The 13983-nt window shown below is 36.2% G+C and overlaps 1 pseudogene; it reads left to right on the forward strand.

Moving 5' to 3' along the window:
• Positions 1-1633: 1633 nt before the first annotated feature.
• On the forward strand, positions 1634-1751 carry LOC111732174 (annotated as a pseudogene).
• Positions 1752-13983: the final 12232 nt, after the last annotated feature.

The following is a 13983-nucleotide window of genomic DNA, read 5'->3' on the forward strand; positions in this document are numbered from 1 at the left end:
TTTTTTTGTCCCAAAATAATATAAATATTCACCTTATCATGTCATATAATTTTATCTTTTTTAAATTTTACTTTATTATTAGTTTCAAATATACAGTACATTGGTTAGACATTTATATAGTTTATGTAACATGGTGTCATATAATTTTAAATTCTCATTGTTAACTTTTCTTTTTTATCATCTGGAATTGATTTTTATGTATGATGAAAAAGAAATCTAGCTCCATTTTTCCCAAATAGTTCACAGTTCTCATTACATAATATGTGATTTCAAATGCCAACTTTATTATATATTAAAATTATATTAAAGTCATATATAGATATCAGGATGTTTCTAATTTTTCTAGGTTTTAAATTATGTTCCATTGATCTGCTTACATTCCTGCACTGACCCTCTCTGTGTTAATCATTGTAGTCTTGCCAAATTATCAAGTACTATTTGGAGTATTCTTCCTCCTTAATACTTTTTTAAAAAAATTATCTTATTGCGTGCTTATTCTTGCATATAAATTAGAATATCCTAAAAATACTTTTGATATTTTAATTGAAATTTAATTAGATTTAGAAATTAACTCAAAATAATTTCAATCTCCGTCATCAGGGACAGTGCTTGAAACAGCAAAATTTAAATAAATAATAAATAATTGCTTAATTTAAGCAGACCACTGCATTTTGGTTTCCGTTTATACAGTTATGTTAGGACTGTCCCTTGCAGGGATATAAAGTATATATCCATATGTACATGTCTTTATTTATATTTATTTTTACATCTATATCAATAGAAACTGTATAAGATTAAGGTAATTAATCAAGTGGTTTGCTACTGATCACCAAGGCAAAGGCCAAATTCTTTTGTTATTACTGGACTCTTTCTAGAATAAAAAAATTAAAATAACCCCACTAACTCAGATTTGGATGAACAATATTCTTGGTGAAGTAGGCAGAACTCTCAGCCTCCAAAATTTCTACTCCCTGGCATCCACACACCCTCTCCCAGGTAATTAATCAAACAACTACCTTAGGTCCTGCTATAAAGAGCTTTTGCAATTGCAATTAAGTCCCAAATCAGTTGACTCTAAGAAAAATTATTCAGAGTAGACCTGACCTAATCAGCTGAGCCCTTAAAAAGGGACAGAACTTTAGCTAAAAAAAAAAAATGAAATTTAAAATGTGAAAGAGATTTGACATGAAGACGATTTTCCATTGCTGGTTCGAAGAAGCCACATGCAAAAAATGTGGAGGGCTCTAGGAGCTGAAAGCAGCTCCCAGCTGATTGCCAGCAAGGGAGTGGAATCTTCAGTTCTATAACCACAAGGAACTTAATTCTGCCACAACTGTGTGTGAGCTTGGGAGTACACAGACCCCGGATAACCTAATTTTAGGCTTGTGAGACCCTGAGCAGACACCCCAGTCTTTCTGTGCCAGACTTTTGACTTCTGTGAGCTAAAATATGAATGTTAATTAAGTAAGTCTGTGGTCATTTGTTATGCAACAACACAAAACTAATATGCTTGAAATGCAACTTGAATCATACTTTATTTTTATCCCAGATCTGTAAATATTAATGTAACTTCAATCCACAGATAATTTCCTTGCCTTCCGGTCAGAACTGGGTACATCAAGAATCACTGTCAGTCTACAGTCATGCCACCCTGAACGAGCCTGATTCCATCTGATCTCAGAAGCTAAGCAGGGTTGGCCTGGTTAGTACTTGGATGGGAGACCACCTAGGGAGATCAGGTGCTGTAGGCATTAAAAAAATAAATAAATAAAATAAGGGATTGTAAGCTGACAAGTTCCTTGCAATCTGTGAGGTCAACCAAGGGTTGCCTCGCCTAAAAAAAAAAAAAAAAAGAATCACTAGCAATTGTACACTTGAACTCTGTTTGACTGTATTAACCAATGTCACCCCAAAAATTTTAATAAAATACAAACAAGCAATATAGAATATTTGCAGTAAGGAAAATAATACTAGGCTAGAAAGGATTCAGTAGTCATATTGCCATTACAATAACAGTATGTGTCAATAGTATCCATCATATTCTAATGTCTTCAATAATAAAAAACATTTGGTTGATTTTTAAAATTTCTGAGTGTTCAGCACCTAGCCACGGCCTTGTTAAATGTTTTTGAAGTTATCACTTATCTGCATTCTCTACACTACCATGGTCTACCTAGTCCCCTAATGTAATTTAGAGAACACACACTGGTGAACTGTAAGTCACATTTTGTATAAAATGTGTTTCTAGAATAGTGACCTCTCGGCAACTCCTTAGGCCCTCCAAACAAGTGATTGACAAAAGCCACTATTCAGGAATGCTTTCATGTGCATTACACATTAGAAGTAAGGAACAATACATGGAAACAGTAGTAGAGTTCATTTATATTCAAAGAATAAAAGTGTTTTTAAGGTTTCATTTTAGTCAAATGATTTGTCTTCCTATACGAGAAAATGCAGAGGCAGATATACTGATACATAAGCTATCGCAGAGTCAGTGAGTAAAGCTGATCTATTCTATTGAATAGAGAAGTATCTCTTATGCATAAACACACTGCATGTGCATGCACATGTGGCAGCTCAACAAAACCTAGATGAAAAACAAGATGATCACGAAAAACTTGGGCATGTAAGGGCATTATTTCCTTTATACAAAGCATGCTTCATTCTTTTGGAACTCTAAAAAATGAAGCCATCTCTTTAATTGGCTTAGTTGTGTTTCAAACAAGGTTATTTTCTATAGTGGCAAATTCATGCTTTCTCCCTTGGTACAGTAGTTCTGAAAATAAAAGAACTTTCTTTAGCTAACATCCATTCTATCAGTAAAGAACAGTGTAGCTTCAAGTCAATGACCTTAACCTCTCTTCTTCATTTGCTGTCCTTTTATGGGGATTAGTGGCTCACCGAGTTGAGTCTCTATAGTAGCTTATCACCTCTGACAATGGAAAATCAGGGCTTAGAATCTTCTTTTGAAAGGATGAACACAAATTTCATCTTTATGGAGCAAGTTTAGGATGCTGGTACAGCCTGATATGTATAAGGAGTCTCTTAACACTCTGTACCCCTTCATGCAAGCTCCTGGGATAAAAAATGACTTTGCTCTGGCTCTCAACTAAATTGAAACTATAGGATCTAGCCTGATAACCAGCACCAGACCAACCAAAGAAATGTCTTGTTGCATGCAGACTAGCCTTATAGGCATTTCAGCAATGTAGGTCAAAGGAGGAAGAAGCAATCCTATTGCTATACTATAAATTTTTTCTCTTCTGTCAAGGAAAAGAATAGGGCCCTACCCAAATCCTCTTCAAATGTACCCCAATCAATACTAAATCATGATATTCATGTGAACTTAAAATACAACTCTGGAGCTACCCTAAACATAATTTATTTTAAAAACTTCTTATTATAATGTCTTCTACTATATATTTGAATAAATGGTAAAAGGAAGCAAAATTGGACTAGAGAGAAATTTTTTTTTATTTCCCTACTTTTTAAATCTAAATTTAATCTAAATCAGAGTCACATTGACATGGGTTTGAGTTCAAATGAAAATTTAAAAACATTCTCTATATTAAATGCTAGTCGATTTAAAAAACAAAACAGAAGTCAGAAAAGGTCTGATTTTCTTTCTTTTAAAAATCCTTGATGAAAGATGGTTAGAGTGATGTGCAGCCAAGGTAATGACAGAGGTAACAAAGGGATTTCTTGTTGTTACTTTGAAAATCTACCACTGAGCATTGTAAACTTAAAGAGGCTAGGAGAGCTTCACAAGGCACTGATAGAGATCCAGAAAAGTTGTTTGAGATTCAAGTTTGGTTTTTTTTTTAAGTCTGGTTTTTCGTTTCTTGTTTTTAAAAAAAAAAAAAAAAAAAAAAAAGGAAATTAATGAAATTTAATTCTTATTTTAAAAAAAAAAAAAAAAAAAAAACATAATGGAAATGATACCTTTTCGGTGTTCATGAACATTTCCCTGAAAACCTGGGAAAACATGTGCTTTTGGCCAGAAATTGACTTTCAGTAACATTGCTTCCTCATGGAACTTGAAAGAATATTTTCATATCTCCTGAATATCCTAAGGTGATATCTGAGACAATGAACTTTATTCTGGAAAAAAGATAACCAGAAGTAAATTGGCACCAAGAAGGTAATCCCCTCAAGACCATGGATATTTGCACTAATGAACTGAAGTATAGCAATATTGCTCTTTAGAGATCACCTCTTTAAATAATAATTTACCTCAAATGAAACCCCCAGAAGGGAGTGGTATATATTTTCATTCTGCTTCTCTGTGTCAGACCCTTTTGTGTACATGGTCTCATTTAATTCTCACAATATCCCTGAGGGATAAATAGTATTATCCTCACTTTATAGAATAGGAAACCGAGGTGTAGGGAGGTGAAATAACTTATTGAAAGTCACATAGCCTATAAATGGAGGATGCAAAAGTTTAACCCTTAATCTCCTGCTCTAAACTTTACAACATAAGAACTTCCAAAATACAGATTTCTCCCAAGATGGTCATTTACAACATGAAAACTTCCAGAATAAAATCTCCCAGAAGGCCATGCATTCAGCCTTTAATAGGACATCAGATCAGAGGACTGGAGGAATATGTCTATTCTCAGGTAGGAATATGTCTATTCTCAGGTCAGAATAGGAAAATGTATGTAAAGTACAATCAATTACATGAAAAAGTAGTGACAATGAATAAAGAATCAAAAAGACAAATTGAAAGAAATGGAGACTATAGCAGGAAATACACAATTATCAACAAAGCAACAAAGAAAAGTTTAATATGAAATAAATGAATTAAATAATTTTAAGAGCAATAAATATAACTTTGTTCTAAAAGTTTTCTCCTTTATCTCCTCCACTCTACCGTGTTACCTAGAAGAAGGATGACCATATATTTTTGTAAAATGTTACCTAGAAGAAGGATGACCATATATTTTTGTAAAACTGGGATATTTTTGAAAGTGAAAGGAAGCCCCATTAAAAGTTGTTCTGGTTCAGCATGTATAAGCCAGGACCTTTAAACACTGTGACAATGAAGGATGATGAAAAGTTTTAATCTATGGCAAATAGTTGCTTTTGTAGTAGTCCTGATAATAAGCAAAACACAAATTTCTTGTATTTGTAATACTACTGAACTTCCCCACATTTTCTAATTTTCTTCCTAAAGCTGGCTTCCTCTGGCAACCAAAATATATCCTCTAGGAGAAAAGATCTTATATTTTAACACAAAACTATTTCTTAAACTAAAGAATGAATTTCAAAACTAAAGAGTATTAGGTATAAGCCCCACAGGTATTTGGGGGAAGCCAAGAGGCTCCTCAGCACCTATTAAAACATACCATCCACAGGCACGAAAACCCCTACTTATTGGTTCACCTCCAGCTATAAATACAACTGAAACTAACTCCAGAGATATGTCTTTATGAAAGACCAAGGTTATCTGGAAACAGACAAGCAATTCAATTGAAGTACGTAAGGCAGAGAAAAACCTTGTAGGTCTCAGCTCTTAATATTCTTTTTCTATTGACAACTTTAAAAACTGTCATCAGGAAAATAGTCATAGTTCATAATTGTCCTTCTTGTTGAAGAAAGCCTCAATGCTCCACCAAAATGAATCAACCAGTCTAGAAGAGAGTTATTTTAAATGGAGAATTCTCGTATCAGGATAATCATAGACACAAATGAACAGATATTTTCCTAGGACCAACACAGCACAGACTGGACATTGAAACATGTTTAATAAATTCAGTAAGTAATGAATGAGTGAGTGAATAAGTGATATAGGTGAACCTGTAACTAGAGACTGAGTTGGGTTTCTATACAGATCATCTGACTATCGGAGTCAAGTATGCAAGACTCAATCTCAAATTCTGAAAAGCAGTAGCCCTATACAGAGGATACTTACTAGTAAAACAAAGCAAAATAAAATCTGCCATCAATAAAATGCTTCACTTAAACTATTAAGAGAAGAGAAATATATATCTAAAAAGAAAATGGAGTACAGAGAACCTGGGATTTAGAGATGGATGCATTATGAAACAGAAATCAAGAATTACATCTGAATTTAGAAAGAGAAATAAAATGATGAAGTTCTTTAAAAAAAAGGTAAAAATGGAAAGAATACTGAGTAGAAAATAGAGAATGACAAAAAGAATGCTGTTATTACATTTATTTAGTTACTATAAAGTGAATGCTTCTATCAAAAATAATTAAATGAAACCATAAGACAGAGTTACAAACAACAAGTTTTGGAAAAAGGAAAAGAGAGGAGCATCAATGCTGAGGAAAAGAAATGTACAAAGTTATAGCACATAGGAGGAAAAGAGGAAGAATGTAGCTTCAAAATTTATGAGGGTTAATAAAGGAATGCAGAATGACAAGGGAAATGTGGCTTTAAGTAACAGATGAGCAACCGAATTTACCAGGGAGAAAATCCAAGCACGATATTTTAAAATTAAGCATATTAGATGGAAAAAAGCAGACATCATAAGTGATAAAAGCAAATATACAAGACAATGCACACAAAAAAAATTATAATAAAAGAACAAAGGACAAAAAAGAGAAAAATCAAGGTGAATAGAAATATAAAGAAAACAAATTTTTTCTTCAGAAAATTCTACCCTAAAACTTCCCATTTCCATACACACACTCTAAAGAACCAGACACACCACTCTTTTCCCAGACATTGACAATGTCTTGGCCCCCAGACTTCATAAGCTCCCCTTACAAAAGTTCTCCTGGGAAAAGCAACTGTTTAGGCAGCAGTGCCTGGGCTGGTCCTTCATTAGAATAGTTCCCACAGGCATGTGTCCTCACTAGTGATACACAGGAATCCCATATGGCACAATCGGGATCTCGCAGAGATGGAATCTGCATAAAGTAGGACGAAGCCAGGGCTAGCACAAAAGCAGAAACATGCATGTAGTGACATTGGCTCCATGCCCTCTGACCCACCTCTGTGCCTGTTCCCATACTTCGTGCAAACCCAGACGAGTGTGTCCAAGGGCTTGTAGATAGCAGCAGTCTGTCATGGGGTGAGGACAGGGCTGAAAGGAAGTTCAGAATTAGTCCCTCAACAGTGTGCAGATCAATTTTAAGACAGTGCCCTGTCATCCAAAAAGAAAACCTACGTGTGGCTGCAATTAACCCTGTTAGCATGTGTCTAGCATTGTCCTACTGCCAAGCAAATGACCCTGTAGGGAGATGACCAGAGCAGAATATTCCTCTGATACCTAACTTGGTTGTCTGCAGTTTGTGGCTAGAACTAATGGACTTAACTGATAAAGGTTTTGTTTATATGTGAGTATGTTTTGGAGTGGAGTGATCTTGTTTGTTATTGCTATTGTTTGCTTTCTTTTTTGCTTTTTTGTTGTCATCATTTTAAGTAAATCATCTATCTTGAAATAAAGCAATTTTTTTCTGCAATTTCTAGGGAAATAAACAGATTTCCAAGTGTTATATAAATTCGGTAAATATATGTTATGGTATTGTAAATTATTAGGAAAAAATAACCATAGACTGAAACATATTAACTAATAGCATCTCTTAATAGAAGCTACGTGCACGTGTGCGCGCACACACGCACGCACGCGCGCGCGCACACACGCACACGCGCGCACACACACACACACACACACACACACACACGACTCTACTTCCCAGCTGTTCAGAGTAAGAAAATAAGGCCAAAGCTATCCCCTCAATTTAGAAGACAGATCTCTAGCTTGTGCCAGTGTGTTTTGCTTGTTGTACCTGGAATAAAAGAAACTAGAAACATTTTTTAAAGTGTGAACTAATCAGTTCTTTTATCAGCCATTCACTCTATAGTTGGCATTTTGATCATGACAATTCAAAAACATAGAAAAAATTGTGACTAAAGTTCATGTTTAAATTCAGAGATAGGCACTCCATTTTTTGAAATAAAAATGCCTCTTCAATTTTTCTCTATACATTTTTTTCTATATACATTTTAAATACTTCAATGCAAAGGGCTTAGGTCAGGCCATAGGAAATACAAATTCAAACTTCCTTATTTAACTTTTTTCTTTTTTCTGGTTTGAAAAAATATGATTATTTCAGAATTTTTATCTTAATAAGAAAGAAATTTTAAACCTTCTCCAGCAAGTTTTTCGATGTCTGCTACATACTTGAAAAGAAATAAGGGCTCCAAGGAAGTGCACTGAATTATTCAGGAACAAGGGAAAACAGCCATCTCTCTTTGCCAGGCATCCTGGGCTCCTAAGATATGACGTGGCGGGCCCTCCCAACTCACATCCCTCTCAGTGCTCTGGATTCTTGTCTAACAGAACATCTTTAGGAAACCTATGCAGTCTTAACTTGCCAGGTAGCTTCACACATGACACAAAATCCAAGCAAACTGCCCCACTTGAATTTGAACATACCACTCACAAAATTGCAAAAGAAAGCTACTGTGGGGAGCACTAAAACAAAACAGGATTTGTTATGAAACTGTAAGCATGGTTATCATAAATGCCCACTATACATACTCCATGTTAGGGAATAGTAGGCAGTACTGCCAAACACAGTATCCTACAGTCTCCCTACCTCACTTGCCCAGAGCAAATAGCTGCTTCCATGGGAGCAGGAACAGTGTAATGGGACTCCTGTTTTCCAGTATATGTCTGACCAATTCCAAAAAGGGGCAGATAGTGGAAGAGAAAAATGAGAAAAAAGAGATAGGTGAAAGAAAATTAGTACCATTGTTTTTTAGCATATTAATAAAAATATCTAATTTGAAATCACAGAAGAGACTTGTTTTGGTTTTTGATTGTTTGTTGTTTGTTTTTGAAATTGTACCATAGTCGTATTTTTAAGAAGATTGCTTAAACATTGTTCTATTTTCCAGCATATTGAATTACCCTCTAATGTCTTCTAACACTTTTTTAAACATATTATATTGACCTTTAAGCAGAGTAAAATGATATATATATATTGCCTATCATTGTCTTTATCAAATATCCTACAAGATGTTTCCTACAAATGGTTTTTAACCTACTATTATCTTCTTTTATTAACTTAAATTTAAAATATAAGGCAAGGCAGCATTTGTAAATAGGCAAAAATTCTGTCTGAAACAATAGATTTTAACCAAGTTGAATGTTCTGATAAAAAGTTTTGAAACACTGAATGTGTCGTAAGGCCTTTGGCACTCAACTGAAAGACAGAGTGTGGTTATAGTTCTAGGCAGCATGCTGGCAATGATATAATTTGACAGATACGGAACTTGTCCTCCATCAGAATAAATCTCCTTCACTGGGATGTCCAGAACGCCATCACTAACATTGTATTTCTTTGGGTGAAATGATATCCACTCCAACCGTCTGCTTTTATGATATAGATACTCCACTGAGAAGGTGGAAAGTGACCAAACACTGTAATTTTAGTGAGAGGCCTATAGATACTACCTCCCTGGAATGGGAGGGATCTGTGGAAGAAGGAAGCAAGACCCAACCCTGAAAAGCATGAAAATTTACTGAGGGCAAATGATGCCCACGTCACCCTTATATTTGAGAGAGATTCTCAAATTCTCGGTATATAACTGTAGTATGGCTAGGGCCATCCTCATCCTGGGGTGACAGCAGGGTGAGGGGTTGTGTACACTTACACACTTACCTACATCAACCCACATTTAGCCTATGAGGATCATTTTTTGGTCTGTCTAGATATCTCTGAAGGATTTTTTTCATATTTGGTGTTTTTGTAGTATTAGTATTTTACAATATAAAACTCAAAGTTCAAATTTGATTTTAAAGCCACTCTTTAAAACCGATGTCCACCTGTTCACAGCTGTTTTCAGATGAAAACAAGGGCCATGATCTCCTCACTGACAGTGAATTTCCTAGTCCCTACTTCTCACTATGATGCACTAAAACCAGGAACATTTCAGTCAATTGTCTTTCTAATCTGTCCTAGGATTTTTCAGTTTCACTCTAGACATTTTTCCACTGTATCAATGGTCTTTTAACAGAAAGCATTTTAGAACAGGAAAAAGAAAAGTTAACTTCCTTTGAAGCAACCCTTACCTCACACTCTCCCTAAAATTCCACACCTGAAACAATTAACAGATTGATTCTAATGCACTCAGGGGTGCATCCTTTCTGTGCCACTGCCCTGAGGGCTCTTACAAATTCAGAAAGCATCGTCTCTCCCCGGCCTCCCAACCCATCACCTCAGCAACAGAAACCCTCCGATGCACAGGTCACTCCACTGCGACTTTGACAAGAACACATTCTCCGTGGGTGGTCTGGCTTTTACAAGTGTTTGGTCACAAATACGTTTATGTGGACTCTTTCAAAGCAGCTGATTCTTCTACGCTTCCATAGAAAAATCATCACACTAGTTCTCTGCTTTCTAAAATACTTTTCTTAAAATTTGAGCAAATCCAAATACGGCACGATTTCAGATTAATGTTGATTCATGGATTCCCATCGCCCTTCTGCCATCCAGTCAAAAGCTTATGCATTGTACTTATGTTTTCAGCTCTGCTGTCCTCAGAGCATCTCCATGCTTTGCTGCACTGCAATGATATTTAGTGTCCTGTTAGGTCCCCGGTGGCAAGGAGTGCAACCAAATGGTTTGCTACTTAATCAGCAAAAACTGTGAGCACTTAGAAACCAGACACAGCAAGGGCTGTTCCTGACTACAATATCAAAATCAATTTTGTTTTCTAAATAAGCAAAACTGCCTTGCCCTATTGACAAGAAAAGTGTGCTCTTAAATTTTTGTTCTAATTAAGAAAAAACAACAGTATTTCAAGGATCAGCTTTATCTGCAAATGGAGTTAATTCAATGTAGATGAGACACTGGGCATTTTTTCATATAATAGGCTGTTCAGGGTCTCAGAAAGTATTAAAATATTTTCTTCGTTATTAGAAGAAAACATTATTTGCAACAGCACTAACCTGAAGGCAAAAATGCCTAATTCATCCGTAGATTATTAAAAAGCAGCAGGACGTACTCAAAATGAAAGGCCCTTAGTTCTTCAGATTGAGGTGACTAGTTAAGGAGAAAAACAGCAGGACTTTTTTAAGGGTTCTTTTTGAGGTCTGAGTTCTAAGGAAGTTGCAAAGGCATCTTAAAGTTCCAGTGGCTTAGGAAAGAAGCTACCAAATTAAATTGGAAAAGAGAATGAACAGTGAATTATTCACAAAACCTCATTAATGAAAATATGTGTGTGTTTAACTAAGTAGCTGATATTCACAAAACACTAATAGATGGGGTATCTCAAAAGGAAATCTAAAGTGAATGGCAAATGGACATAAAAGCTGTGATAGGTACCTACCCACCAGCTCATGAACTTCCTGTCCATTATCAAAAAGAGAGCCCACCCACCTTCCATTTCATGATCCTACATGTGTTTCACGCTCTACCTCCTATTCCCGGGGGTGTCCTTTTTTCCTCCTTTGTTCTGTTTGACTTGTTTTACTCTTTCTTCTCTTCCCTGTAACCTCTGCCATTTTTTACTAGACTCTTGCTCTGTGCTATGACCTTGTCCATGTTCTTTCAGGTCAGAGCTCCTTGAACTTCTCCCTGACCCTGACTCTTGTTCCTGCTTTATTCTTGCCCTAGAGCTGCTTGCCAGAGGGCTTCCTGGCAGCCTTCTCTGAGAATTGGGGGCAGTGTCAGCACGGCTAAACAGCCTAATCAGTGCGCATAAGCCCCTTATTGACAGCATCTTCCAAGAGGTGAAAAGCGTGAGTCAATTTTGAACTTGAAAATTTTGCATGGTTTCCAAATGTCCTGAATGTATTCTCCTGTTTCATGTGATTATCACTTTGCAGCATGCTGCTGGCTACCTAAATCCCATGCAAATCGCTAGGAAAATGTAGGCTCAGTGAAAAACATTCTCTCACATGTACAATTAGAAACAAGCATTATTCCCTACAAATCCAGCTCTAAGAAATGAACAAGGGAGGTTATTATTATTTTTAATATTAATAGCAACTATTAACTGTTAATTTAGCCTAAATCATCTGCAAGGGAAATCTGTGCTGCTTGCTTGTTAGTTGAGTGGAGTGCATGATAATATTCTGTTGTGTGCTATGTGGCATACTCGGTTGCTAGGTTACCCAGAGCATCAGGAATTCAGGGAACAATGTACTTATATCTTTTTCAATTTTGAAAAATAAAATAGGTATTGACATAAAATACAGTGTGGCACTGAAGTAATTTTGTAGTGGAGAGATCAGAGGAAAGGGGCCTTTCATCTCAGTGACAGCAGTTTACTCCTCGTTGTGACTTACTGAGGGCAGTGGCAGGACAGCACAACAGGATGTCAGTCTTGGCAAGAATGCTTGTGGTCCCTGTACCCCAGCAACTGTTTCTTGAGTCAGGCTCCCCAAAGCCATCCAGCAGCTGCTGTTCTGAGCTGTGTCAACTAGTCCTACAGAAACCCATGACAGGTCCAGTGATGTATGGGCCTGCAAGCGAACAGCCAAGCCTTTCATGTTCAGAACAAATATGACAGATCCGGCTAAGGTCTTCCTCAGCCGGCTGGGACCATGCCGAGACATTTTTTTTTTAATGATTATTATTATTATCACCTTCCTACTCAGAGATAATGTCATAATTTACAGTCAGGTATTGTGTGACCCAAATGATTGATACCACTTGGACATGAATTGTTGGGGTTAATAATGGTCTTTCAGTAGGGCCCAGCATGGGAGGAAGTGCTCTCAGAAAGGCTGCCTTTGCTTTGACATTTGCTTAAGACAGAAAGGTGGACTTCTGGGAACCAACACTCCATCATGCTCTACTTCTGAAAGCATCCCCTGGGTGTTGGTGAAAACTAGGGATGGGGAACCTCAAAAGTTCCTTTCTGTTCTCTCCAGAAGTACTTTTGATTCTGTTTAACCTTCAGCAGTGGATGTCAGCATAGAAGCTCCGTTGAGATGTGCAGCCTTCATCCTCTGATGAAATAAGTGCCCTTGGAAGGTATATAACAAGACTCCAGATCAAAACTCTGCCCCATTCCCAGAAACGTTATTCAGTAGGAACCCAAACTAGAGTGGGTTACTTTCATGTTCTTTAATCTATTCATCATGCCATTATACTGAATACCTTTAGTCAGACATTGGGCTAAATGCTGAGAGTCAACAATGATTAATATCTTTTTGTCTCTGTCTGTTTTAACAATGATTAAGATAATACTCATCTTTAAAGTGATTAAAACCCATTGGGAGTGCTGTAATAAATTTAAAGAAAGAAAAAACAAGAGGGAGATTAGCATTCATGTTATACCTATAGGATAGCTGTTCCAATAAGATTTTTCAAAACTTAAGGAAATTAAGATTAAACTCTAAGAGATGTTAAGTACCTTGCCCAAAGTTACGCAATTAATGGAGAACTAGGATTCTAACCCAGATCTCTCATTGTTTTCCCTGCTTTGTATCTCAGTTGAAAGATAGAAGTAAATAATAAGAATAATTTTTCAAAATCTAATATAAAGTACCATGAAAATTAAATATGCCTTCTGGATGAAGCCATCAGAGAAGTTTTTGAGGAAAAAAATATAAATATGTAGACCTTGAAAGATAAGGGAATTTCTATTGATGGAGAAGAACGTATCCAGCTCCATAAAAATCATGTTGTGAGCAATTTTTCTGTTTGGAGAGTCACTACACCTTTGTTTCCAACACTGTCAAGAAGGAGAACTACTCTTTAAAATGATTAAGCATGGACAGCTTGTGCCATTAAGTTGCAACATTCATTTTTCTCAAACACTGCAGTTCACCTGTCCCTCTGAAACACATTATTAAGCCATCACCATATAAGCATCATTCATCTTGAATATCCTTTTTAACTATATATCTACTTCCAGCAACATTCTTCCCCCAAAGGCCCTAAAGCATTTTAAAAACAGATGATATTATTACTATTTCACTGGCAATGACACTGAATCGTATCCACTATGTCTAACACTCTCTGTCCCTGGAATTATCAAAATGTACT

Source organism: Pteropus vampyrus, unplaced genomic scaffold, assembly GCF_000151845.1.
Source record: "Pteropus vampyrus isolate Shadow unplaced genomic scaffold, Pvam_2.0 Scaffold11, whole genome shotgun sequence".
Lineage (NCBI taxonomy): Eukaryota > Metazoa > Chordata > Mammalia > Chiroptera > Pteropodidae > Pteropus > Pteropus vampyrus.